The following is a 27,162-nucleotide window of genomic DNA, read 5'->3' on the forward strand; positions in this document are numbered from 1 at the left end:
TAATGGCACAAGGGGATTAAGATGGAAGGGGGAAAATGGCAAAAGGGGATCAGAGGGAGGGGGGAATAATGACACAAGGGGAATAAGATGGAGGGAGGGATAATCAAACCCCCCCCCCCCCTCCATATTAATCCTCTTGTACCATTATTATCCGATATGGCAAAAGGGGATCAGAGGAAGGGGGAATAATGGCGCAAGGGGATTAATATGGAGGGGGGAGGGTTGATTATCCCCCCCCCCCCTTCCATCTTTATTCCCTTGTGTTATTATTCCCCCTCCATCTTTATCCCCTTGTGTTATTATTCCTCCTCCATCTTTATCCCCTTGTGTTATTATTCCTCCTCCATCTTTATCCCCTTGTTTTATTATTCCTCCTCCTCCATCTTTATTCCCTTGTGTTATTATTCCCCCTCCTCCATCTTTATCTCCTTGTGTTATTATTCCTCCTCCATCTTTATCCCCTTGTGTTATTATTCCTCCTCCATCTTTATCCCCTTGTGTTATTATTATTCCCCCTCCATCTTTATCCCCTTGTGTTATTATTCCTCCTCCATCTTTATCCCCTTGTGTTATTATTCCTCCTCCATCTTTATCCCCTTGTGTTATTATTCCTCCTCCTCCATCTTTATCCCCTTGTGTTATTATTCCTCCTCCATCTTTATCCCCTTGTGTTATTATTCCTCCTCCATCTTTATCCCCTTGTGTTATTATTCCTCCTCCTCCATCTTTATCCCCTTGTGTTATTATTCCTCCTCCATCTTTATCCCCTTGTGTTATTATTCCTCCTCCATCTTTATCCCCTTGTGTTATTATTCCTCCTCCATCTTTATCCCCTTGTGTTATTATTCCTCCTCCTCCATCTTTATCCCCTTGTGTTATTATTCCTCCTCCATCTTTATCCCCTTGTGTTATTATTCCTCCTCCATCTTTATCCCCTTGTGTTATTATTCCTCCTCCTCCTCCATCTTTATCCCCTTGTGTTATTATTCCCCCCTCCATCTGATCCCCTTTTGCCATATTGGATGATAATGGCACAAGGGGATTAAGATGGAGGGGGGAATAAAGGGACAAGGGGATAAAGATGGAGGAGGAATAATAACACAAGGGGAAAAAGATGGAGGAGGAATAATAACACAAGGGGATAAAGATGGAGGAGGAATAATAACACAAGGGAATAAAGATGGAGGAGGAATAATAACACAAGGGGATAAAGATGGAGGGGGAATAATAACACAAGGGGATAAAGATGGAGGAGGAATAATAACACAAGGGGATAAAGATGGAGGAGGAATAATAACACAAGGGGATAAAGATGGAGGAGAAAATAATAACACAAGAGGATAAAGATGGAGGAGGAATAATAACACAAGGGGATAAAGATGGAGGAGGAGGAATAATAACACAAGGGGATAAAGATGGAGGAGGAGGAATAATAACACAAGGGGATAAAGATGGAGGAGGAATAATAACACAAGGGGATAAAGATGGAGGAGGAATAATAACACAAGAGGATAAAGATGGAGGAGGAATAATAACACAAGAGGATAAAAATGGAGGAGGAATAATAACACAAGAGGATAAAGATGGAGGAGGAATAATAACACAAGGGGATAAAGATGGAGGAGGAATAATAACACAAGGGGATAAAGATGGAGGATGAATAATAATAACACAAGGGGATAAAGATGGAGGAGGAATAATAACACAAGGGGATAAAGATGGAGGAGGAATAATAACACAAGGGGATAAAGATGGAGGAGGAGGAATAATAACACAAGGGGATAAAGATGGAGGGGGAATAATAACACAAGGGGATAAAGATGGAGGAGGAATAATAATAACACAAGGGGATAAAGATGGAGGAGGAATAATAACACAAGGGGATAAAGATGGAGGAGGGAATAATAACACAAGAGGATAAAGATGGAGGAGGAATAATAATAACACAAGGGGATAAAGATGGAGGAGGAATAATAACACAAGAGGATAAAGATGGAGGAGGGATAACACAAGGGGATAAAGATGGAGGAGGAATAATAACACAAGGGAATAAAGATGGAGGAGGAATAATAACACAAGGGGATATAGATGGAGGAGGAATAATAACACAAGGGGATATAGATGGAGGAGGAATAATAACACAAGAGGATAAAGATGGAGGAGGAATAATAACACAAGGGGATAAAGATGGAGGAGGAATAATGGGACAAGGGGATAAAGATGGAGGAGGAATAATAACACAAGGGGATAAAGATGGAGGAGGAATAATAACACAAGGGGATAAAGATGGAGGAGGAATAATAACACAAGGAGATAAAGATGGAGGAGGAATAATAACACAAGGGGATAAAGATGGAGGAGGAATAATAACACAAGGGGATAAAGATGGAGGAGGAATACTAACACAAGAGGATAAAGATGGAGGAGGAATAATGGGACAAGGGGATAAAGATGGAGGGGGAATAATAACACATGGAGATAAAGATGGAGGAGGAATAATAACACAAGGGGATAAAGATGGAGGAGGAAGAATAATAACACAAGGGGATAAAGATGGAGGAGGAGGAATAATAACACAAGGGGATAAAGATGGAGGAGGAGGAATAATAACACAAGGGGAAAAAGATGGAGGAGGAATAATAACACAAGGGGATAAAGATGGAGGAGGAATAATAACACAAGGGGATAAAGATGGAGGAGGAAATAATAACACAAGGGGATAAAGATGGAGGAGGAGGAATAATAACACAAGGAGATAAAGATGGAGGGGGAATAATAACACAAGGGGATAAAGATGGAGGGGGAATAATAACACAAGGGGATAAAGATGGAGGAGGAATAATAATAACACAAGGGGATAAAGATGGAGGAGGGAATAATAACACAAGAGGATAAAGATGGAGGAGGAATAATAATAACACAAGGGGATAAAGATGGAGGAGGAATAATAACACAAGAGGATAAAGATGGAGGAGGAATAATAACACAAGGGGATAAAGATGGAGGAGGAATAATAACACAAGGGAATAAAGATGGAGGAGGAATAATAACACAAGGGGATATAGATGGAGGAGGAATAATAACAAAAGGGGATATAGATGGAGGAGGAATAATAACACAAGAGGATAAAGATGGAGGAGGAATAATAACACAAGGGGATAAAGATGGAGGAGGAATAATGGGACAAGGGGATAAAGATGGAGGAGGAATAATAACACAAGGGGATAAAGATGGAGGAGGAATAATGGGACAAGGGGATAAAGATGGAGGGGGAATAATAACACAAGGGGATAAAGATGGAGGAGGAATAATAACACAAGGAGATAAAGATGGAGGAGGAATAATAACACAAGGGGATAAAGATGGAGGAGGAATAATAACACAAGGGGATAAAGATGGAGGAGGAATACTAACACAAGAGGATAAAGATGGAGGAGGAATAATGGGACAAGGGGATAAAGATGGAGGGGGAATAATAACACATGGGGATAAAGATGGAGGAGGAATAATAACACAAGGAGATAAAGATGGAGGAGGAATAATAACACAAGGGGATAAAGATGGAGGAGGAGGAATAATAACACAAGGGGATAAAGATGGAGGAGGAGGAATAATAACACAAGGGGATAAAGATGGAGGAGGAGGAATAATAACACAAGGGTATAAAGATGGAGGAGAAATAATAACACAAGGGGATAAAGATGGAGGAGGAATAATAACACAAGAGGATAAAGATGGAGGAGGAATAATAACACAAGGGGATAAAGATGGAGGAGGAATAATAACACAAGGGGATAAAGATGGAGGAGGAATAATAACACAAGGGGATAAAGATGGAGGAGGAATAATAACACAAGGGGATAAAGATGGAGGAGGAGGAATAATAACACAAGGGGATAAAGATGGAGGAGGAATAATAACACAAGGGGATAAAGATGGAGGAGGAATAATAACACAAGGGGATAAAGATGGAGGAGGAATAATAACACAAGGGGATAAAGATGGAGGAGGAATAATAACACAAGGGAATAAAGATGGAGGAGGAATAATAACACAAGGGGATATAGATGGAGGAGGAATAATAACACAAGGGGATATAGATGGAGGAGGAATAATAACACAAGAGGATAAAGATGGAGGAGGAATAATAACACAAGGGGATAAAGATGGAGGAGGAATAATGGGACAAGGGGATAAAGATGGAGGAGGAATAATAACACAAGGGGATAAAGATGGAGGAGGAATAATGGGACAAGGGGATAAAGATGGAGGGGGAATAATAACACAAGGGGATAAAGATGGAGGAGGAATAATAACACAAGGAGATAAAGATGGAGGAGGAATAATAACACAAGGGGATAAAGATGGAGGAGGAATAATAACACAAGGGGATAAAGATGGAGGAGGAATAATAACACAAGGGGATAAAGATGGAGGAGGAATAATAACACAAGGAGATAAAGATGGAGGAGGAATAATAACACAAGGAGATAAAGATGGAGGAGGAATAATAACACAAGGGGATAAAGATGGAGGAGGAATAATAACACAAGGGGATAAAGATGGAGGAGGAATAATAACACAAGGGGATAAAGATGGAGGAGGAATAATAACACAAGGAGATAAAGATGGAGGAGGAATAATAACACAAGGAGATAAAGATGGAGGAGGAATAATAACACAAGAGGATAAAGATGGAGGAGGAATAATGGGACAAGGGGATAAAGATGGAGGGGGAATAATAACACATGGGGATAAAGATGGAGGAGGAATAATAACACAAGGAGATAAAGATGGAGGAGGAATAATAACACAAGGGGATAAAGATGGAGGAGGAGGAATAATAACACAAGGGGATAAAGATGGAGGAGGAATAATAACACAAGGGGATAAAGATGGAGGAGGAGGAATAATAACACAAGGGTATAAAGATGGAGGAGAAATAATAACACAAGGGGATAAAGATGGAGGAGGAATAATAACACAAGAGGATAAAGATGGAGGAGGAATAATAACACAAGGGGATAAAGATGGAGGAGGAATAATAACACAAGGGGATAAAGATGGAGGAGGAATAATAACACAAGGGGATAAAGATGGAGGAGGAATAATAACACAAGGGGATAAAGATGGAGGAGGAGGAATAATAACACAAGGGGATAAAGATGGAGGAGGAATAATAACACAAGGGGATAAAGATGGAGGAGGAATAATAACACAAGGGGATAAAGATGGAGGAGGAATAATAACACAAGGGGATAAAGATGGAGGAGGAATAATAGGACAAGGGGATAAAGATGTAGGAGGAATAATAACACAAGGGGATAAAGATGGAGGAGGAATAATAACACAAGGGGATGAAGATGGAGGAGGAATAATAACACAAGGGGAAAAAGATGGAGGAGGAGGAATAATAACACAAGGAGATAAAGATGGAGGAGGAATAATAACACAAGGGGATGAAGATGGAGGAGGAATAATAACACAAGGGGATAAAGATGGAGGAGGAATAATAATACAAGGAGATAAAGATGGAGGAGGAATAATAACACAAGGGGATGAAGATGGAGGAGGAATAATAACACAAGGGGATAAAGATGGAGGAGGAATAATAACACAAGGGGATAAAGATGGAGGGGGAATAATAACACAAGGGGATAAAGATGGAGGAGGAATAATAACACAAGGGGATAAAGATGGAGGTGGAATAATAACACAAGGGGATAAAGATGGAGGAGGAATAATAACACAAGGGGAAAAAGATGGAGGAGGAGGAGGAATAATAACACAAGGGGATAAAGATGGAGGAATAATAACACAAGGGGATAAAGATGGAGGAGGAATAATAACACAAGGGGAAAAAGATGGAGGAGGAGGAATAATAACACAAGGGGATAAAGATGGAGGAGGAGGAATAATAACACAAGGAGATAAAGATGGAGGGGGAATAATAACACAAGGGGATAAAGATGGAGGGGGAATAATAACACAAGGGGATAAAGATGGAGGAGGAATAATAACACAAGGGGATAAAGATGGAGGAGGAATAATAACACAAGGGGATGAAGATGGAGGAGGAATAATAACACAAGGGGATGAAGATGGAGGAGGAATAATAACACAAGGAGATAAAGATGGAGGAGGAATAATAACACAAGGGGATGAAGATGGAGGAGGAATAATAACACAAGGGGATGAAGATGGAGGAGGAATAATAACACAAGGGGATTAAGATGGAGGAGGAATAATAACACAAGGGGATGAAGATGGAGGAGGAATAATAACACAAGGGGATGAAGATGGAGGAGGAATAATAACACAAGGGGATGAAGATGGAGGAGGAATAATAACACAAGGGGATTAAGATGGAGGAGGAATAATAACACAAGGGCATGAAGATGGAGGAGGAGGAATAATAACACAAGGGGATGAAGATGGAGGAGGAATAATAACACAAGGGGATAAAGATGGAGAGGGAATAATAGCACAAAGGGATTAAGATGGAAGGGGGGGATGCATTAGTATAAAGGTAAAAACATGCCTTTTGTCCGCGGGTACCCCTCGCGCGCAAGTTCCACGCGAGGGGGTACCCGCGGACATACTTTCAGCCTTTGGGGGTACAGTCGCCAAAAAGGTTGAGAACCACTGCCCTAAGCGATTGTTGAGCTAGCGATTGTGTGTCTGTATACAAGAGTGTGAAGTATACAAGTGAGTAGTATAAAAGGGTGGGGACTTAAAATTAAGGGACTTTAAATTGAAATATTTGATTGCTTCTTGTTTTTCTTTCTGTTAAATTTTGCAATCCCCAAATCTAGTATGGCCTCCATGTTGGAAAAGGCAGTCCAGTGTGCATCTTGCACAATGTATGCAATCCTTGAACAGCGTTTGAGGGTACATATTGTTGTGCGAGTTGTTCATTTGGAAGCCCAGATCCTGGATCTAGAGGAGCAGCTGGCAACACAGACGCATTGTCAACCTGGAGAGGAGTCTCTTGCTCACTGAGCAGGTACTCTCTGGGGTAGAGGTGGGGAGGATAGTGGGACGGAGGGGCAGGACAGTCAGGCAGTTAGCTGGGTTACAGTTAGAAAACAGGGTAGAGGGAAAAGTGTCAGGGAGGCTAGTCCTGATCTGGACACCCCAACAAGTTTGCCCGGTTGGCAGATGAGGGGGATGCCATTTCAGAGCTAGCAGTACTGCAGCAAGATACTGCCTCTGACCACCAGGGGGGTGTCTGCTCCAGTATAGAGAGAGGGGGAGTGCAGGGCAGGCCAGACAGGTACTGGTAGTGGGGGACTCAATTATTAGGGGGACAGACAGGGCGATCTGTCACAAAGACCGGGATTGACGAACAGTGTGTTGTCTTCCTGGCGCTCGAGTTCGGCACATCGCGGATCGGGGTGACAGGTTGCTGGGCGGGTTGGAGAGGACCCAGCAGTCTTGGTACATATTGCCACCAATGACAAAGTAAGAGGTAGGTGGAGTGTTCTTAAAAATGATTTCAGAGACTTAGGCCGCAAGCTTATGGCAAGGACCTCCAAGGTAGTATTTTCTGAAATATTCCCTGTACCACGAGCCGCACCAGAGAGGCAGTGGGAGATCAGGGAGGTAAACAAGTGGCTCAGAAGCTGGTGTAGGAAGGAGGGGTTTGGGTTCATGGAGAACATGGAGACTTCGCTGTCGGTTACCGGCTCTACCGTAAGGACGGGCTGCACCTCAATGGGGAGAAGATGGCTAGAAGGGTGGAGGAGTGTTTAAACTAGGGACTGGGGGGGGGGGGGAGGGAACCTACAACATAGACGGGGAAGATAGTGTAGATAGAGAGGGGGGACTTATCAATGTACCTGGGGGTGGAGTGGAGGGAGGGGTTAGAATAGTTAATAGGGATAGGAGCACAGGGAGGGGTTAGAATAGTTAATAGGGTGGGAGGGGTTAGAATAGTTAATAGGGATAGGAGGGGGAGGGGTTAGAATAGTTAATAGGGATAGGAGCGGAGGGAGGGGTTAGAATAGTTAATAGGGATAGGAGCGGGGGGGAGGGGTTAGAATAGTTAATAGGGATAGGAGCAGAGGGAGGGGTTAGAATAGTTAACAGGAATAGGAGCTGGGGGAGGGGTTAGGTTAATAGGCATAGGAGCGGAGGAAGGGGTTAGAATAGTTAATAGGGATAGGAGCGGGGGGAGGGGTTAGAATAGTTAATAGGGATAGGAGTAGGGGGGAGGGGTTAGAATAGTTAATAGGGATAGGAGTAGGGGGGAGGGGTTAGAATAGTTAATAGGGATAGGAGCGGAGGGAGGGGTTAGAATAGTTAATAGGGATAGGAGCGGAGGGAGGGGTTAGAATAGTTAATGGGGATAGGAGCGGGAGGAGGGGTTAGAATAGTTAATAGGGATAGGAGCAGAGGGAGGGGTTAGAATAGTTTATAGGGATAGGAGCGGAGGGAGGAGTTAGAATAGTTAATAGGGATAGGAGCGGAGGGAGGGGTTAGAATAGTTAATAGGGATAGGAGGTGGGGGGAGGGGTTAGAATAGTTAATAGGGATAGGAGCGGAGGGAGGGGTTAGAATAGTTAATAGGGATAGGAGCAGGGGGAGGGGTTAGAAAAACATACACCATTGAATTGCATGTTGACTAATGACAAAAGTCTGACCAATAAAACTGACAAACTGGAGTTGAAAATTTCTGAGGAGGATTATGACATAGTAGGTATAACAAGGACTTGGTTGGAATATAGTCTATTCAGGAAGGAACGGACAAACGGAAAGGGGGAGGAGTTTGTCTTTATGTAAAGTCCAGTCTGAAGGCCGCTTCTCGGCCTTTTGGCTAAGATCAAGTATAGTACCTTTCCTGTTAGTTGGCGGTGTGGAAGACCACCAAGGCAGGATGGGGAACCACACAGTAGGACGGGTGTACCAGGGATGGCTGTACAGCACAGCAGTCATCCCCGATGAGACCTGTTCCCTCCTGGATCTGGCCTTAAGGTCCGGGTAGAGTGAAGGCCGAGGTGCACAAGTGCCCTGGGAGTGGTGACCCCAGGGTTCCAGAATTCACTTGGGATTGGCAACCTCACTTGAATGAAAGCACATAGCATGCACTTTTGCTCTCACTCTTCTGGGCACTCACCCTTAGTATCCCGGCCTTCCGGATAGGATCGGGGAATTTTTATAGATCCGGTCGGATGTCCGGGCAGTATTACACGCTGCGCACATCCACTTATTTATTTATTTGTCACTGTGTCCACTTTTTGTGTCCACTAGGATTAGGTAGGGTGCGGTAGCCCTTCTGGGTGTCCCTCCTGCCGGTCTAGGGGAGGTGTGTGTGGCCATTAGGTTCCTCACCTCCCTGCTATACCCCGTGGCATCCTGTTTCGGCAGGATGCCAAACCGGTTTTACTGGTTCCTTGGTGACAACCTGGTTAACGCCTAGTTGTCTGCCGGGAACACTTTCGGTCCCAGAGTAGCTTTGGCGAAAGGGGACATCGTACCTGGAACCTTGCAGGTGCCTTTTGGCCCGGAGGCGAAGGGTTTGGTTTGTTGGGGGGCCTCTCTCCTTTCGGAGAAAGGCTTGCGATAGACCGCATCTTCGTGCACGTTTTTTTGTGTGAACACTTGGACTTTTTACTTGCACTTGGGTGATTTGAGAGCACGTACCTCGGCTTTCAAAAAAAAAAAAAAAAAAAAAAAAAAAAAACCAGTCTGAAGGCAGCACTGCGGGAGGATATATGGGAGGGAGACGATAATGTGGAGTCATTATGGGTAGAAATATATGGAGATAAAAATAAAAAAAATCCTGATAGGGGTTTGTTATAAGCCACAAACATAATGGAAGAGGCAGAAGATCAATTTCTGAGGCAAATAAACAAGGCAGCAAATCAGAATGAGGTGATAATAATGGGGGATCTGACTATCCTGATATAAACTGGAGACTGAGACCTGTGAATCTCATAAAGGAAACAGGTTTCTGACTATAGCTAAAGACATCTGTCCCAAATGGTGTAGGGCCCGACCAGAGGGGGCGCCCTACTAGACTTAATATTAACCCCTCAAGGACGCAGCCCATTTGGGCCTTAAGGACGCAGACAATTACATTTTTACGTTTTTGTTATTTCCTCCTCACTTTCAAAAAATCATAACTCTTTTATATTTTCATCCAAAGACTAGTATGAGGGCGTTTTTTGCGCGACCAGTTTTCCGTTGTAATGCCATCACTCGCTTCATTTTTCCGTATAAGCGGCGGTATGAGGGCTAATTTTTTACGCCGTGATCTGTACTTTTTATTGATACCATATTTGCTTATATAGAACTTTTAATCCATTTTTTAATAAATTTTGGGGGGAATAAAATGTTATAAAAAAGCATCTATTTTGGACTTTTTATTTTTACGTTCACGCCGTTCACCGTACGGTATCATTAACATTTTATTTTAATAGTTCAGATATTTACGCACGTGGCGATACCAAACATGTATATAAAATATTTTTTTAACACTTTTTGGGGGTGAAATAGGGAAAATGGGACAATTTACGTTTTTATTGGGGGAGGAGGTTTTTCACATTTTTTTACTTTTATTTTTACACTTTAATAGTTCCCATAGGGGACTATTTATAGCAATCATTTGATTGCTAATACTGTTCAGTGCTATGTATAGGACACAGCACTGATCAGTGCTATCGGTCATCTTCTGCTCTGGTCTGCGGGAAGGCAGATCAGAGCAGAAGACGCCGGGAAGGCAGCGGAGCCAGGTGAGGGGACCTCTGTCTGCCGTGCTGGATGATCGGATCGCCGCGGCAGCGCTGCGGGCGATCCGATCATCCATTTTAGTGACCGCGATGCTGCAGATGCCGTGATCTGTATTGATCACGGCATCTGAGGGGTTAATGGCGGACATCCGCGGGATCGCGGGTGTTCGCCATTACGGGCGGGACCTGCCGCGCATGATCCGGGCATCGCTCCGATGCTCGCGGTTATGCTTAGGACATAAATGTACTTCCTGGTGCGTGTTACGCCGAGCGCTCCGGGTCCCTGCTCCTCCCCGGAGCGCTTGTGGCGTTCTCCTCGCTGCAGCGCCCCGGTCAGACCTGCTGACCGGGAGCGCTGCACTGACACTGCCGGCGGGGATGCGATCCGCATAGCGGGTCACGCCCGCTCGCGGGTCGCATCCCAATCTACTCACCTGTCCCATTCCCCTGGCTCGCCAGCTCTCTAAGATTTAAAGGGCCAGTGCACCACTAATTGGTGCCTGGCCCAATCACTGTCATTAGCTCCCATCTGCTTCATATCTATATTACCTCACTTTCCCTTCCCAGCATGGCCGGATCTTGTTGCCTTGTGCCAGTGAAAGCGTTTTGTGTATGTCCCAAGCCTGTGTTCCAGACTTTCTGCTGTTGCCCCTGACTACGACCCTTGCTGCCTGCCCTGACCTTCTGCTACATCCGACCTTGCTCTTGCCTAGTCCTTCTGTACCACGCCAGTCTCAGCAGTCAGTGAGGTTGAGCCGCTACTGGCGGACACGACCTGGTTGCTACGGCCGCAGCAAGACCATCCCGCTTTGCGGCGGGCTCTGGTGAATACCAGTAGCAACTTAGAACCGGTCCACCGGTACGGTCCACGCCAATCCCTCACTGACACAGAGGATCCACCACCAGCCTGCCGAATCCTAACAGTGCGTTAAGTATCGCATCACCAGGACGTACATTTACGGCGCTCGTCGTTAAGGGGTTAACCAACAGACCCGACAGAGTAACTAATGTGCAAGTAGAAGGACAACTAGAAAATAGTGATCATAATATAATACATTATAACTTGTTCTTCAATAAGGGAATCTCTCGAGGGGCCACAAAAACAATGAACTTTAGGAAGGCAAAGATTGATCAACTCAGAGAAGCCCTTAACAATATAAAATGGGATAATGTCCTCAAAAAAACAATACTGACACTAAATGGGAGACTTTTAAAAATATCTTAAATTCTCACTGTAAGATGGATATACCTTATGGGAATAAAAGGGTCAGAAATAAAAGAAAACCAATGTGGATGAATAAAAAGTTCCAGATGGCATACACCCCTGTGTACTAAAGAATTAAGTAATGTAATAGACAGACCCCTATTTTTAATATTAATATTCAGTGACTCTATAGTAACAGGGACTGTTCCCCAGGACTGGCGCATGGCAAATGTGGTGCCAATATTTAAAAGGGGGTCAAAAGGTGACCCCGGGAATTATAGACCTGTTAGTTTAACCTCCATTGTATGTAAATTGTTTGAGGGTTTTCTAAGAGATGCTATTTTGGAATATCTTTATAAAAATAAATGTATGACTCCGTATCAGCATGGATTTATGAGGGATCAGTCCTGTCAAACTAACCTGATCAGATTTTATGAGGAGGTGAGCTCCAGACTGGACCAGGGGAAATCGCTGGATGTTGTATATCTGGATTTTTCCAAAGCATTTGTACGGTGCCACATAAAAGGTTGGTGCATAAAATGAGAGGGATGGGGCTGGGGGAGAATGTGTGTAAGTGGGTAAGTAACTGGCTCAGTGATAGGAAACAGAGGGTGGTTATTAATGGTACTTATTCTGATTGGGTGACTGTTGCTAGTAGGGTACCACAGGGGTCAGTCTTTGGTCCTGTTCGATTTAATATATTTATTAACGACCTTGTAGAGGGGTTGAATAGTAAAGTAGCAATCTTTGCAGATGATATTAAACTCTGTAAAGCGGTAAACACTATAGAGGACAGTGCACTGTTACAAATGGATCTGGATAGGTTGGAGGTTTGGGCTGGGAAGTGGCAGATGAGGTTCAACACTGATAAATGTAAGGTAATGCACATGGGGAGGAAAAATCCGGGCTGGGATTATGTATTAAATGGGAGAACACTTGGGACGACTGACATGGAAAAGGACTTAGGGGTCTTAGTTAATAGTAAATTTAGCTGTAGTGACCAGTGTCGGGCAGCTGCTGCCAAGGCAAATAAAATCATGGGGTGCATCAATAGGGGCATAGATGCCCACGACAAGGAAATAATTCTACCGCTGTACAAATCACTAGTCAGACCACACATAGAATACTGTGTACAGTACTGGGCACCAATGTACAAGAAAGATCTAGTGGAGCTGGAGAGGGTTCAAAGATGGGCAACCAGAGTAATACAGGGAAAGGGAGGACTACAGTACACAGAAAGATTATCAGAATTAGGGTTATTTAGTTTAGAAAAAAGAAGGCTTAGGGGAGACCTAATAACTACTATGAATAAATATATCAGGGGACAGTACAGAGATCTCTCCCATGATCTATTTATACCAGGACAAGTAGGGGGCATCCTCTACGTCTAGAGGAAAGAAGGTTTGTACACCAGCACAGACAGGGGTTCTTTACTGTAAGAGCAGTGAGACTATGGAACTCTCTGCCAGAGGAGGTGGTCATTGTGAACTCTGTAAAAGAGTTCAAAAAGGGGCTGGATGCTGTCACGATTCGGCTAGCTAGATGTGGATCCTCTGTGTCAGATTGGCGTGGCGTGGACTGTGTCGGTGGACCAGTTCTAAGATGCTACTGGTATTCACCAGAGCCCGCCGCAAAGCGGGATGGTCTTGCTGCGGTGGTAGCAACCAGGTCGTATCCACCGGCAACGGCTCAACCTCGCTGACTGCTGAGAAGGCGTGGGACAGAAGGACTAGACAGAGGCAAGGTCAGACGTAGCAGAAGGTGGGGGCAGGCGGCAAGGTTCGTAGTCAATATGGATAGCAGAAAATCTGGAAACACAGGCTTTGGACAACACTAAACGCTTTCACTGGCACAAGGCAACAAGATCCGGCAAGGAAGTGCAGGGGAAGTGAGGTTATATGGACAGGGAACAGGTGGAAGCTAATTAGGCTAATTGGGCCAGGCACCAATCATTGGTGCACTGGCCCTTTAAATCTTAGAGAGCTGGCGCGCGCGCGCGCCCTAAGGAGCGGAGCCGCGCGCGCCAGGACATGACAGCCGGGGGCCTGGACAGGTAAGTGACTTGGGATGCGATTCGCGAGCAGGCGCGTCCCGCTATGGGAATCACATCCCCGCCAGCAATGTCAGTGCAGCGCTCCCAGTCAGCGGGTATGACCGGGGCGCTGCAGAGAGGAACGCCGCGAGTGCTCCGGGGAGGAGCAGGGACACGGAGCGCTCGGCGTAACAGATGCATTTTTGGAGAATAATAACATCACCGGTTGTGTATACTAAATTTATAGGGACAGAAGGTTGATCCAGGAATTTATTCTGATGCCATATTTGGAGTCAGGAAGGAATTTTTACCTCTAGTATGAGGTTTTTTTGCCTTCCTCTGGATCAACTCAACTCAGTAGGGACTCATTAGGGATATAGGTTGAACTTGATGGACTCTGGTCTTTTTTCAACCTTATGAACTAAGTTACTAAACTTTTAAGAACTGGTGCAAAAGAAAAGTAACCAATCAGGAAGCAGAATTCATAAAATAAAAAACTCTGGATCAGTGTATCCCAACCAGTGTGCCTCCAGCTGTTGCAAAAATTCAACTCTCAGCAGGAACTTTGGTTGGGAAACACTGATCTGGATCAATATGGGGAAACAATTGCACAGAAAAATGAGCGAATCTATTTGTAGTTTTGGTAGATTGGCTCATTTCTATCCTAGATCATTCCCGATCTTTCACCCACATCTTTTTCCCATCCTTAGGCTATGTTCACACCTAAAAATAGACTGTGTCTGCAGTAGGTATCAGTAAAGTAGCATGAGGCTGTATACCTGCACCAGAAACTCTATAGGGCAGACTGAATGCAGCCTGTGAAGTCCTAATATCTCATCCTCATATCCCCTCCTCCCATCTTGTCCTCATATCCCGTCCTCCCATCTCGTCTTCACATCCCGTCCTCCCATCATCTCGTCTTCACATCCCGTCCTCCTATCTCGTCTTCACATCCCGTCCTCCTATCTCGTCTTCACATCCCGTCCTATCTCGTCTTCACATCCCTTCCTATCTCGTCTTCACATCCCTTCCTCCTATCTCGTCTTCACATCCCGTCCTCCTATCTCGTCTTCACATCCTGTCCTCCTATCTAATGCTCATATCCCATCCTCCTCTATAGTCTTCATATCCCGTCCTCCCATCTCGTCTTCATATCCCATCCTCCCATCTCGTCTTCATATCCCATCCTCCCATCTCATCTTCACATCCCGTCCTCCCATCTCATCTTCACATCCCGTCCTCCCATCTAATCCTCACATCCCGTCCTCCTATCTAATCCTCACATCCCGTCCTCCTATCTAATCCTCACATCCCGTCCTCCTATCTAATCCTCACATCCCGTCCTCCTATCTAATCCTCACATCCCGTCCTCCTATCTTATCCTCACATCCCGTCCTCCTATCTAATCCTCACATCCCGTCCTCCTATCTAATCCTCACATCCCGTCCTCCTATCTAATCCTCACATCCCGTCCTCCTATCTAATCCTCACATCCCGTCCTCCTATCTCGTCTTCACATCCTGTCCTCCTATCTCGTCCTCCCATAGTCTTCATATCCCATCCTCCCATCTCATCCTCATATCCCGTCCTCCCATCTCATCCTCCTATCCCGTCCTCCCATCTCATCCTATCTCGTCTTCACATCCCGTCCTCCTATCCCGTCCTCCCATCTCATCCTCCTATCTCGTCTTCACATCCCGTCCTATCTAATCCTCATATCCCGTCCTCCTAGCTCCTCTTCATATCCCGTCCTCCTTTCTCGTCTTCATATCCCGTCCCTCCTATCGTCTTCATATCCTGTCCCTCCAATCTCGTCTTCATATCCCATCCTCCCATCTCGTCTTCATATCCCGTCCTCCCATCTCATCCTCATATCCCGTCCTCCTACCTCGTCTTCATATCCCGTCCTATCTCGTCTTCATTTCCCGTCCTCCCATCTCATCTTCATATCCCGTTCTCCCATCTCATCCTCATATCCCATCCTCCCATCTCATCCTCATATCCCGTCCTCCCATCTCATCCTCCTATCTCGTCTTCACATCCCGTCCTATCTAATCCTCATATCCCTTCCTTCTAGCTCATCTTCATATCCCGTCCTCCTTTCTCGTCTTCATATCCCGTCCCTCCTATCTCGTCTTCATATCCTGTCCCTCCTATGTAGTCTTCATATCCCGTCCCTCCTATGTCGTCTTCAATACCCCTCCCTCCTATCTTGTCTTCAGATCCCGTCCCTCCTATCTCATCTTCATATCCCGTCCCTCCTATCTCGTCTTCATATCCCATCCCTCCTATCTCGTCTTCATATCCCGTTCCCTGCATTAACAATTTTTTTACCTGTCTGCCAGACAGTGGTCAGGATGTTTAAATGTCCCTGGCATTCTCTGCAGCCTAAGTTATATGATTAGAATATGAACCAGAAACCCAATAGATATGCAAATTTGGGACTTTAGAGAAAAATCCTCACCCCAACATAAGCAAGTGGGTTAGGTTAGTGATCTGTACCCTAGATATACATGTATATAGACCAGTAATAATGTGATCTGTACCCTAGATATATACATGTATATAGACCTGTACTAGTGTGATCTGTACCCTAGATATACATGTATATAGACCTGTACTAATGTGATCTGTACCCTAGATATATACATGTATATAGACCTGTACTAATGTGATCTGTACCCTAGATATATACATGTATATAGACCTGTACTAATGTGATCTGTACCCTATATATATATATTTATACACATACATGTATATAGACCTGCACTAATGTGATCTGTACCCTATATATATATACACATGTCTATAGACCTGTAGTAATGTGATCTGTACCCTATATATATATATATATATATATATATATATATATATATATATATATATACACATGTATATAAACCTGTACTAATGTGATCTGTACCCTAGATATACATGTATATAGACCTGTACTAATGTGATCTGTACCCTAGATATATACATGTATATAGACCTGTACTAATGTGATCTGTACCCTAGATATACATGTATATAGACCTGTACTAATGTGATCTGTACCCTAGATATACACATGTATATAGACCTGCTCTAATGTGATCTGTACCCTAGATATATACATGTATATAAACCTGTACTAATGTGATCTGTACCCTAGATATACATGTATATAGACATGCACTAATGTGATCTGTACCCTAGATATATACATGTATATAGACCTTTACTAATGTGATCTGTACCCTAGATATACATGTATATAGATCTGTACTAATGTGATCTGTACCCTAGATATATACATGTATATATAGACCTGTACTAATGTGATCTGTACCCTAGATATATACATGAATATAGACCTGTACTAATGTGATCTGTACCCTATATATATATATACATGTATATAGACCTGTACCAATGTGATCTGTACCCTATATATACATGTATATAGACCTTTACTAATGTGATCTGTACCCTAGATATACATGTATATAGACCTGTACTAATGTGATCTGTACCCTAGATATATACATGTATATAGACCTGTACTAATGTGATCTGTACCCTAGATATATACATGTATATAGACCTTTACTAATGTGATCTGTACCCTAGATATATACATGTATATAGACCTGTACTAATGTGATCTGTACCCTAGATATATACATGTATATAGACCTGTACTAATGTGATCTGTACCCTAGATATATACATGTATATAGACCTGTACTAATGTGATCTGTACCCTAGATATATACATGTATATAGACCTGTACTAATGTGATCTGTACCCTAGATATACATGTATATAGACCTGTACTAATGTGATCTGTACCCTAGATATATACATGTATATAGACCTGTACTAATGTGATCTGTACCCCAGATATATACATGTATATAGACCTGTACTAATGTGATCTGTACCCTAGATATACATGTATATAGACCTGCACTAATGTGATCTGTACCCTAGATATACATGTATATAGATCTGTACTAATGTGATCTGTACCCTAGATATATACATGTATATATAGACCTGTACTAATGTGATCTGTACCCTAGATATATACATGAATATAGACCTGTACTAATGTGATCTGTACCCTAGATATACACATGTATATAGACCTGCTCTAATGTGATCTGTACCCTAGATATATACATGTATATAGACCTGTACTAATGTGATCTGTACCCTAGATATACACATGTATATAGACCTGCTCTAATGTGATCTGTACCCTAGATATATACATGTATATAGACCTGTACTAATGTGATCTGTACCCTAGATATACACATGTATATAGACCTGTACTAATGTGATCTGTACCCTAGATATACATGTATATAGACCTGCACTAATGTGATCTGTACCCTAGATATATACATGTATATAGACCTGTACTAATGTGATCTGTACCCTATATATATATATATATATATATATATATATATACACACATGTATATAGACTTGTACTAATGTGATCTGTACCCTAGATATATACATGTATATATAGACCTGTACTAATGTGATCTGTACCCTAGATATATACATGAATATAGACCTGTACTAATGTGATCTGTACCCTAGATATATACATGTATATAGACCTTTACTAATGTGATCTGTACCCTAGATATACATGTATATAGATCTGTACTAATGTGATCTGTACCCTAGATATATACATGTATATATAGACCTGTACTAATGTGATCTGTACCCTAGATATATACATGAATATAGACCTGTACTAATGTGATCTGTACCCTATATATATATATACATGTATATAGACCTGTACCAATGTGATCTGTACCCTATATATACATGTATATAGACCTTTACTAATGTGATCTGTACCCTAGATATACATGTATATAGACCTGTACTAATGTGATCTGTACCCTAGATATATACATGTATATAGACCTGTACTAATGTGATCTGTACCCTAGATATATACATGTATATAGACCTTTACTAATGTGATCTGTACCCTAGATATATACATGTATATAGACCTGTACTAATGTGATCTGTACCCTAGATATATACATGTATATAGACCTGTACTAATGTGATCTGTACCCTAGATATATACATGTATATAGACCTGTACTAATGTGATCTGTACCCTAGATATATACATGTATATAGACCTGTACTAATGTGATCTGTACCCTAGATATACATGTATATAGACCTGTACTAATGTGATCTGTACCCTAGATATATACATGTATATAGACCTGTACTAATGTGATCTGTACCCCAGATATATACATGTATATAGACCTGTACTAATGTGATCTGTACCCTAGATATACATGTATATAGACCTGCACTAATGTGATCTGTACCCTAGATATACATGTATATAGATCTGTACTAATGTGATCTGTACCCTAGATATATACATGTATATATAGACCTGTACTAATGTGATCTGTACCCTAGATATATACATGAATATAGACCTGTACTAATGTGATCTGTACCCTAGATATACACATGTATATAGACCTGCTCTAATGTGATCTGTACCCTAGATATATACATGTATATAGACCTGTACTAATGTGATCTGTACCCTAGATATACACATGTATATAGACCTGCTCTAATGTGATCTGTACCCTAGATATATACATGTATATAGACCTGCACTAATGTGATCTGTACCCTAGATATACATGTATATAGATCTGTACTAATGTGATCTGTACCCTAGATATATACATGTATATATAGACCTGTACTAATGTGATCTGTACCCTAGATATATACATGAATATAGACCTGTACTAATGTGATCTGTACCCTAGATATACACATGTATATAGACCTGCTCTAATGTGATCTGTACCCTAGATATATACATGTATATAGACCTGTACTAATGTGATCTGTACCCTAGATATACACATGTATATAGACCTGCTCTAATGTGATCTGTACCCTAGATATATACATGTATATAGACCTGTACTAATGTGATCTGTACCCTAGATATACACATGTATATAGACCTGTACTAATGTGATCTGTACCCTAGATATACATGTATATAGACCTGCACTAATGTGATCTGTACCCTAAATATATACATGTATATAGACCTGCACTAATGTGATCTGTACCCTAGATATACACATGTATATAGACTTGTACTAATGTGATCTGTACCCTAGATATATACATGTATATAGACCTGTACTAATGTGATCTGTACCCTAGATATATACATGTATATAGACCTGTACTAATGTGATCTGTACCCTAGATATACATGTATATAGACCTGCTCTTATGTGATCTGCCCTGTATACACCCCATGTGACCCGTATATACATCATATATGAGGTAACACTCCTACAGATACACAGGGATAGACGCTTGATAAAGAATAATATATATAAATAGAAGAGATGCGCCTTTTTACAGCCCACGTGTTTCCCCTCTATGCGCCTGACAGGTCACGTGCTCTGAGCAGACCCATGTAAATAGAGCGTGCACGGCCACTGCGACCATGTGAGGTGATGCTGGGAGTTGCGGTACCGCGGGAGATGTGCGGGGCTCTGCTGTACAGGGAGGTCAGGCGGGAGGAGGGCGTCCTGTCAGCCCGGGGCTCCCTCCGGTAATACCTCCTCACACCGGTCCCGTCCGCTGCCGCTCTGTGTAGTCTCTACAGGTGTTCTGAGGGGAGCCTGCTGTTACCTAGGAAACGGGAGACGAGACGGGGCGGGGCCCACAACCAGCCAATAGCTGCGGGGGATTTTCGCATTGTATCCTTTTCTATTCCTTTTTAAAAGAAACTTTAATTGTCACACAAGATTAGACAAAACTTGGGCCGGTGTCACAAACAACTTTTTTGGCGGGTTTTTCTTTCCACAAATGTGCAGATATATAGGTCACTGTCTTCCCAACATTGTGTCTCCAGCTGTTGCCAAACTAGTTGCCCGGACAGCCTCCGGCAGTTTTGCAACAGCTGAAGACACCCTGTTTAGAAAACACTGGTATAGATGTTTTCTTTTTATTATAAGTCATGTGATTCTTTCATCATGTGACCTAAAGAATTGGGGGTAAAAAAAAACTCCAATATTAACCCCTTTAGCGACAACTGCTGTACATGTATGGCGCAGCCGCGCTAGGGGTGTATGGAGCGTGCTCAGGAGGAACTCACCATTACTGCCAGATATTGGTATTAACCCTTTAATCAAAGTCAATTGTGGAATCTAAAAGTGTAAATGATATCTGCCCATTAGCTCTGGAGGGCTCCAAAGGGCGATCGCGGTCCGTCACCTGCCTCCGTACCCCTAAGGGATCTTCTTGTACAGGCTCAGCCAGGCAGTACAAAAAGAGCGCCGATAACACAATGGCACGACATTGTTCAGTATATGCAGTTGAAAGATTACAGGTAATAGTTATCTATGGGCACTAAAGAATAGTGAATAAAAGAAAAAAGAAAACATTAAAATGTGTAAATAAGCCGCTTCCCTAATAAATGCAGGACATACATGTACGCCCTGGCTTCATGGTACTTGGCGCACCAGGATGTACATGTACGTCCTGAGTCCCATCCGAACTATGAAGGGAGTGCAGGAGCTGCCGCTAATGCCCTACAAAAGGCCTTAACCCCTTAAGGACCAGGCCATTTTACACCTTAGGACCAGAGCGTTTTTTGCACATCTGACCACCGTCACTTTAAGCATTAATAACTCTAAGATGCTTTTACCGAATATTCTTATTCTGAGATTGTTTTTTCGTGACATATTCTACTTTATTTTGGTGGTAAATTTTCGGCGTTACTTGCATCCTTTTTTTGTGAAGAATTTCAAAATTTCATGAAGATTTATAGAACATTTATTATTCATTTTCCTAACTTTGAAGCTCTCTGCTTGTAAGGAAAATGGATATTCCAAAAATTTTTATTTTTATTCACAAATACAATATGTCCACTTTATGTTGGCATCATAAAATGGACATATTTTTACTTTTTGAACAAATTAGAGGGCTTCAAAGTAGAGCAGTAATTTTCAAAAATGTCATGAAAATTGCAAAATCTGAAGGGACAGATGTTACAGAACTACAACTCCCAGCATGCCTGGGCAGTCTAGGCATGCTGAGAGTTGTAGTTTGGCAACATCTGGAGGGCTACAGTTTGGGCACCACTGTAACAGTGGTCCCCAAACTGTGACCCTCCAGATGTTGCAAAACTACAACTCCCATGGCAACCCACCGTCCTGCTCTGCCATTGGTCAGAATCAGTTCTGACCAATGGCAGGGGATGGGAGGAGATCGCAGCATTGCGACCTCACTCCTACCCTGCAGGATGCTGGGGCCTGTCACTCACAGGTCCGAGCATCCCTATTTTCCGGGTGATCGGGTCACCAGAGACCCGATCAGGTCACCAGAGACCCGATCAGCCCGGAATAGGAGAAAATCGCATGTCTGAATTGACATGCGATTTTCTGCGATCGCCGACATGCGGGGGTCCCGGGACCCCCCTAGGCATTTGCACGGCATGCCTGCTGAACGATTTCAACAGGCATGCCGTTCCGATCTCTGCCCGGCGAGCGGCAGGGACTGGAAAACGCCATGACGTTGTGGGACGTCCTTGGTCCTTAACCCCTTAAGGACCAAGGACGTACCGGTACGTCCTTGGTCCTGCTCTTCTGATATAACGCGGGGTTACACAGTAACCCCGCGTCATATCATGGCGGGCCCGGCGTCATAGTGAAGCCGGGACCCGCCTCTAATAGCGCGCAGCGCCGATCGCGGCGCCGCGCGCTATTAACCCTTTAGCCGCGCGCTCAAAGCTGAGCCGCGCGGCTAAAAGTGAAAGTTCCCGGCTAGCTCAGTCGGGCTGTTCGGGGATAGCCGCGGCTAATCGCGGCATCCCGAACAGCTGACAGGACAGCGGGAGGGTCCCTACCTGCCTCCTCGCTGTCCGATCGCCGAATGACTGCTCAGTGCCTGAGATCCAGGCATGAGCAGTCATCCGGCAGAATCGTTGATCACTGGTTTCTTATGAGAAACCAGTGATCAACATAGAAGATCAGTGTGTGCAGTGTTATAGGTCCCTATGGGACCTATAACACTGCACAAAAAAAGTGAAAAAAAAAAGTGAATAAAGATCATTTAACTCCTCCCCTATTAAAAGTTTGAATCACCCCCCTTTTCCAATAAAAAAAAAAACACAGTGTAAATAAAAATTAAAATAAACATATGTGGTATCACCGCGTGCGGAAATGTCCGAATTATAAAAATATATCATTAATTAAACCGCTCGGTCAATGGCGTGCGCGCAAAAAAATTCCAAAGTCCAAAATAGTGCATTTTTGGTCACTTTTTATATCATTTAAAAATGAATAAAAAGTGATCAATAAGTCCTATCAATGCAAAAATGGTACCGTTAAAAACTTCAGATCACGGCGCAAAAAATGAGCCCTCATACCGCCCCATACACGGAAAAATAAAAAAGTTATAGGGGTCAGAAGATGACAATTTTAAACGTATTAATTTTCCTGCATGTAGTTATGATTTTTTCCAGAAGTCCGACAAAATCAAACCTATACAAGTAGGGTATCATTTTAATCATATGGACCTACAGAATACATATCAGGTGTCATTTTTACCGAAAAATGTACTACGTAGAAACGGAAGCCCCCAAAAGTTACAAAACAGCGTTTTTTTTTCAATTTTGTCGCACAATGATTTTTTTTCCCGCTTCACCATAGATTTTTGGGCAAAATGACTGACGTCATTACAAAGTAGAATTGGTGGCGCAAAAAATAAGCCATCATATGGATTTTTAGGTGTAAATTTGAAAGAGTTATGATTTTTTAAAGGCAAGGAGCAAAAAACGAAAATGCAAAAACGGAAAAACCTCCGGTCCTTAAGGGGTTAAAGGAGTACTCTAGTCCAGAGTATTCCTGCTCCGTCCTGCCCGGGCTGCAAAATAAATGAAAATGAACCCTCACTCACCTCCCTGGGTTCCCGCGGAGCGGCACTACAGCTGTTCGGTCCTCCGGTCCATCCTCTTCATACTTCCGGGTTTAACGTAGCGTCACATGGCGCTCAGCCTATCACCGGCCGCCGCGATGTTCAGCCGCGGCCGGCGATAGGCTGAGCGCCATGTGACGCTTCGTTACACCCGGAAGTATGAAGAAGATGGACCGGAGGACTCATCAGCTGTAGTGGCGCTCCGCGGGAACCCAGGGAGGTGAGTGAGGGTTCATTTTCATTTATTTTGCAGCCCGGGCAGAACGGAGCAGGAATACTCTGGACTAGAGTACTCCTTTAAAGCCCAGGGTGCCATGACGTTCCACAACGTCATTGATCCTTAAGAGGTTAAAAGGGGTATTCCATGAAAACCAAAAAATATATCAACTGGCTCCAGAAAGTTAAACTGATTTGTAAATTACTTCTATTAAAAAATCTTAATTCTTCCAGTACTTATCAGATGCTGAAGTTGAGTTGTTCTTTTCTGTCTGACAACAGTGCTCTCTGCTGACACCTCTGTCTGTCTTGGGAACTGCACAGAGTAGAATAGGTTTGCAATGGGGATTTGCTTCTATTCTGTGCAGTTCCTGAGACAGACAGAGGTGTCAGCAGAGAGCACTTTTGTCGGACAGAAAAGAACAACTCAAATTCAGCAGCTCATAAGTACTGAAAGGATTAAGTTTTTTCCTGGATAACCCCTTATAGGGACTTTTATAAGCAATCATTTGACTACTTATATAGTTCAGTGCAATATAAATAGTACCTACCCCGAAAATAGGCCCTACCTGGATTATCGGGGTGGGCTGCAATATAAGCCCTACCCCGATAATAAGACCTAGACCAGTGGTCTCCAACCTGCGGACCTCCAGATGTTGCAAATGTTTGCAACATCTGGAGGTCCGCAGGTTGAAGACCACTGACCTAGACAATGCCCGGGCTGCAAATATTAAAAAGCAATCTTTAACTTACCTTCGTCCTCCGCTTCCCCCGTTGCTAAGGAACTGGCCTCGCTGTCCTCCGCTGTTCTCGCTCGCCGGCCGGCTTCTTACATGACAGTCGGCTCAGCCTATCATCGGCAGAGGCGGGACATCGCTGCGGCCGGTGATAGGCTGAAGGCTCTGAGACATCACAACACCAGGAAGCAGCAAGAACAGCGGAGGGACCATGAGGCCGGTGCCTTAGCAATGGGGGAACGGAGGACGAAGGTAAGTTAAAGATTGCTTTTTAATATTTGCAGCCCGGGCACAGGAATAGATACAGCGCAGCGGCTGATAATTATTTGGCAGGGGGGGAGAGAAGCTGCGCTCGCGGGTGACAAATGATCAGTACCCCGATGTGGGGATTGTGGGGTGCAGCGCTGGGCTGATGAATCGGCGGGGGGGGGGGGGGGGGGTAGGGACGTTGGGGGGCATTTACACCCCCCCCCCATTATCATCATGTTATATGCGCAGCTCACGCATATCACATGATGATAATGGGAAGGGGGGGGGGGGGGGTAAATACCGTGGAACCGCCATGTTGTTCAATGTGCATACCATAGATAAATAAGCCCTACCCTGAAAATTAGCCCTAGTGTGTTTTTTGGGGCTAAAATTTATATAAGATGCGGTCCTATTTTCGGAGAAACACGGTATGGTTTATATGAAACTGTTAGGGCCCATTCACAACACAGAATGAAATAAATTCTGATGCAGCAGCCTCCCTTTGCTTTTAACATGATTCTGCTTCACTGCTTGCACTTAATTTTAAATTCCAGCCACCGCTGAATGAATGAACATGGTCAGTGGAGACGTCGCATGTCCAAGCAGTCCTGGCACCGATTGATATCGACGGCCACTGCTGCATATGGAACATCAGCCCAGAATTTCTCCAGGAGCGATATACAGTGATCCCTCAACTTACAATGGCCTCAACACGCAATAGTTTCAACATACAATGGTCTTTTCTGGACCATTGTAAGTTGAAACCAGACTCAAAATACAATGTACAGACAGTCCAGATCTGCGAAACATGTCAATGGCTGGAAGAACTGACGAATCAGAATGGGCAATTTACTGATAAAACTCCTGTATTACTGAAGTGCCTGCACTGACTGGTGTCTGGTAGCGCCCCCTACAGTACAGGGAGGTATTACATGTTCTGTACTCTTTACCTGTATTACTGAAGTGTATGCACTGACTGATGTCTGGTAGCGCCCCCTACAGTACAGGGAGGTATTACATGTTCTGTACTCTTTACCTGTATTACTGAAGTGTATGCACTGACTGGTGTCTGGTAGCTCCCCCTACAACACAGGGAGGTATTACATGTTCTGTACTCTTTACCTGTATTACTGAAGTGTATGCACTGACTGATGTCTGGTAGCGCCCCCTACAGTACAGGGAGGTATTACATGTTCTGTACACTTTACCTGTATTACTGAAGTGTATGCACTGACTGGTGTCTAGTAGCGCCCCCTACAGTACAGGGAGGTATTACATGTTCTGCACACTTTACCTGTATTACTGAAGTGTATGCACTGACTGGTGTCTAGTAGCGCCCCCTACAGTACAGGGAGGTATTACATGTTCTGCACACTTTACCTGTATTACTGAAGTGTATGCACTGACTGGTGTCTGGTAGCGCCCCCTACAGTACAGGGAGGTATTACATGTTCTGTACTCTTTACCTGTACCAGGGTTAGCTGCTCCTTTGGACACCAGGTGAGGGCGGCTCCATGTTACTTTTTTAGGACATTGCGTGTTCTGTACAGGACCCTGAAGAAGCTCCTGTCCTCTACATAGACCAGTGTTTCCCAATCAGGGTGCCCCCAGCTGTTGCAAAACTACAACTCCCAGCATGCCCGGACAGCCAAAGGCTGTCCGGGTATGCTGGGAGTTGTAGTTTTTCAATAGCTGGAGGCTTCCTGCTTGGGAAACACTGACGTAGACAGTGATTACAGCTCCCAGCAGATATTTATTACTTTTATATGTAAGGATTTGCTTTATCTATATTAGTTATCTACTTATTTTTCTTTAATCCTCACTTTTTCCTATTTTTGGATGACATTTTGGTGCCTTTAGAACCAATTACCAGATTTCCATAGAGTTCTGGTCTCAACATACAATGGTTTCAACATACAATGGTCGTCCCAGAAACAATTAATATTGTAACTTGAGGGACCACTGTAC

General features: G+C 43.4%; 1 protein-coding gene across 3 annotated transcripts in view; it reads right to left on the reverse strand.

The window, feature by feature from the left end:
- LOC130291056 (histone H3-like centromeric protein A) overlaps positions 1 to 20,741 on the reverse strand; it is a 36,027-nt gene extending 15,286 nt beyond the window's left edge. Inside the window, exon 1 of one of the 3 annotated variants that reach the window (XM_056539410.1) lies at positions 20,632 to 20,741. The gene's annotated coding sequence lies outside the window, so the exon portion shown is untranslated. Of the gene's footprint in view, positions 1 to 20,545 lie in introns of all 3 variants that reach the window. The other 2 variants (XM_056539411.1, XM_056539409.1) reach the window with 2 other exon arrangements.
- Positions 20,742 to 27,162: the final 6,421 nt, after the last annotated feature.

The sequence above is a fragment of the Hyla sarda genome, chromosome 9, assembly GCF_029499605.1.
Source record: "Hyla sarda isolate aHylSar1 chromosome 9, aHylSar1.hap1, whole genome shotgun sequence".
In the NCBI taxonomy this organism is placed as follows: Eukaryota; Metazoa; Chordata; class Amphibia; order Anura; family Hylidae; genus Hyla; species Hyla sarda.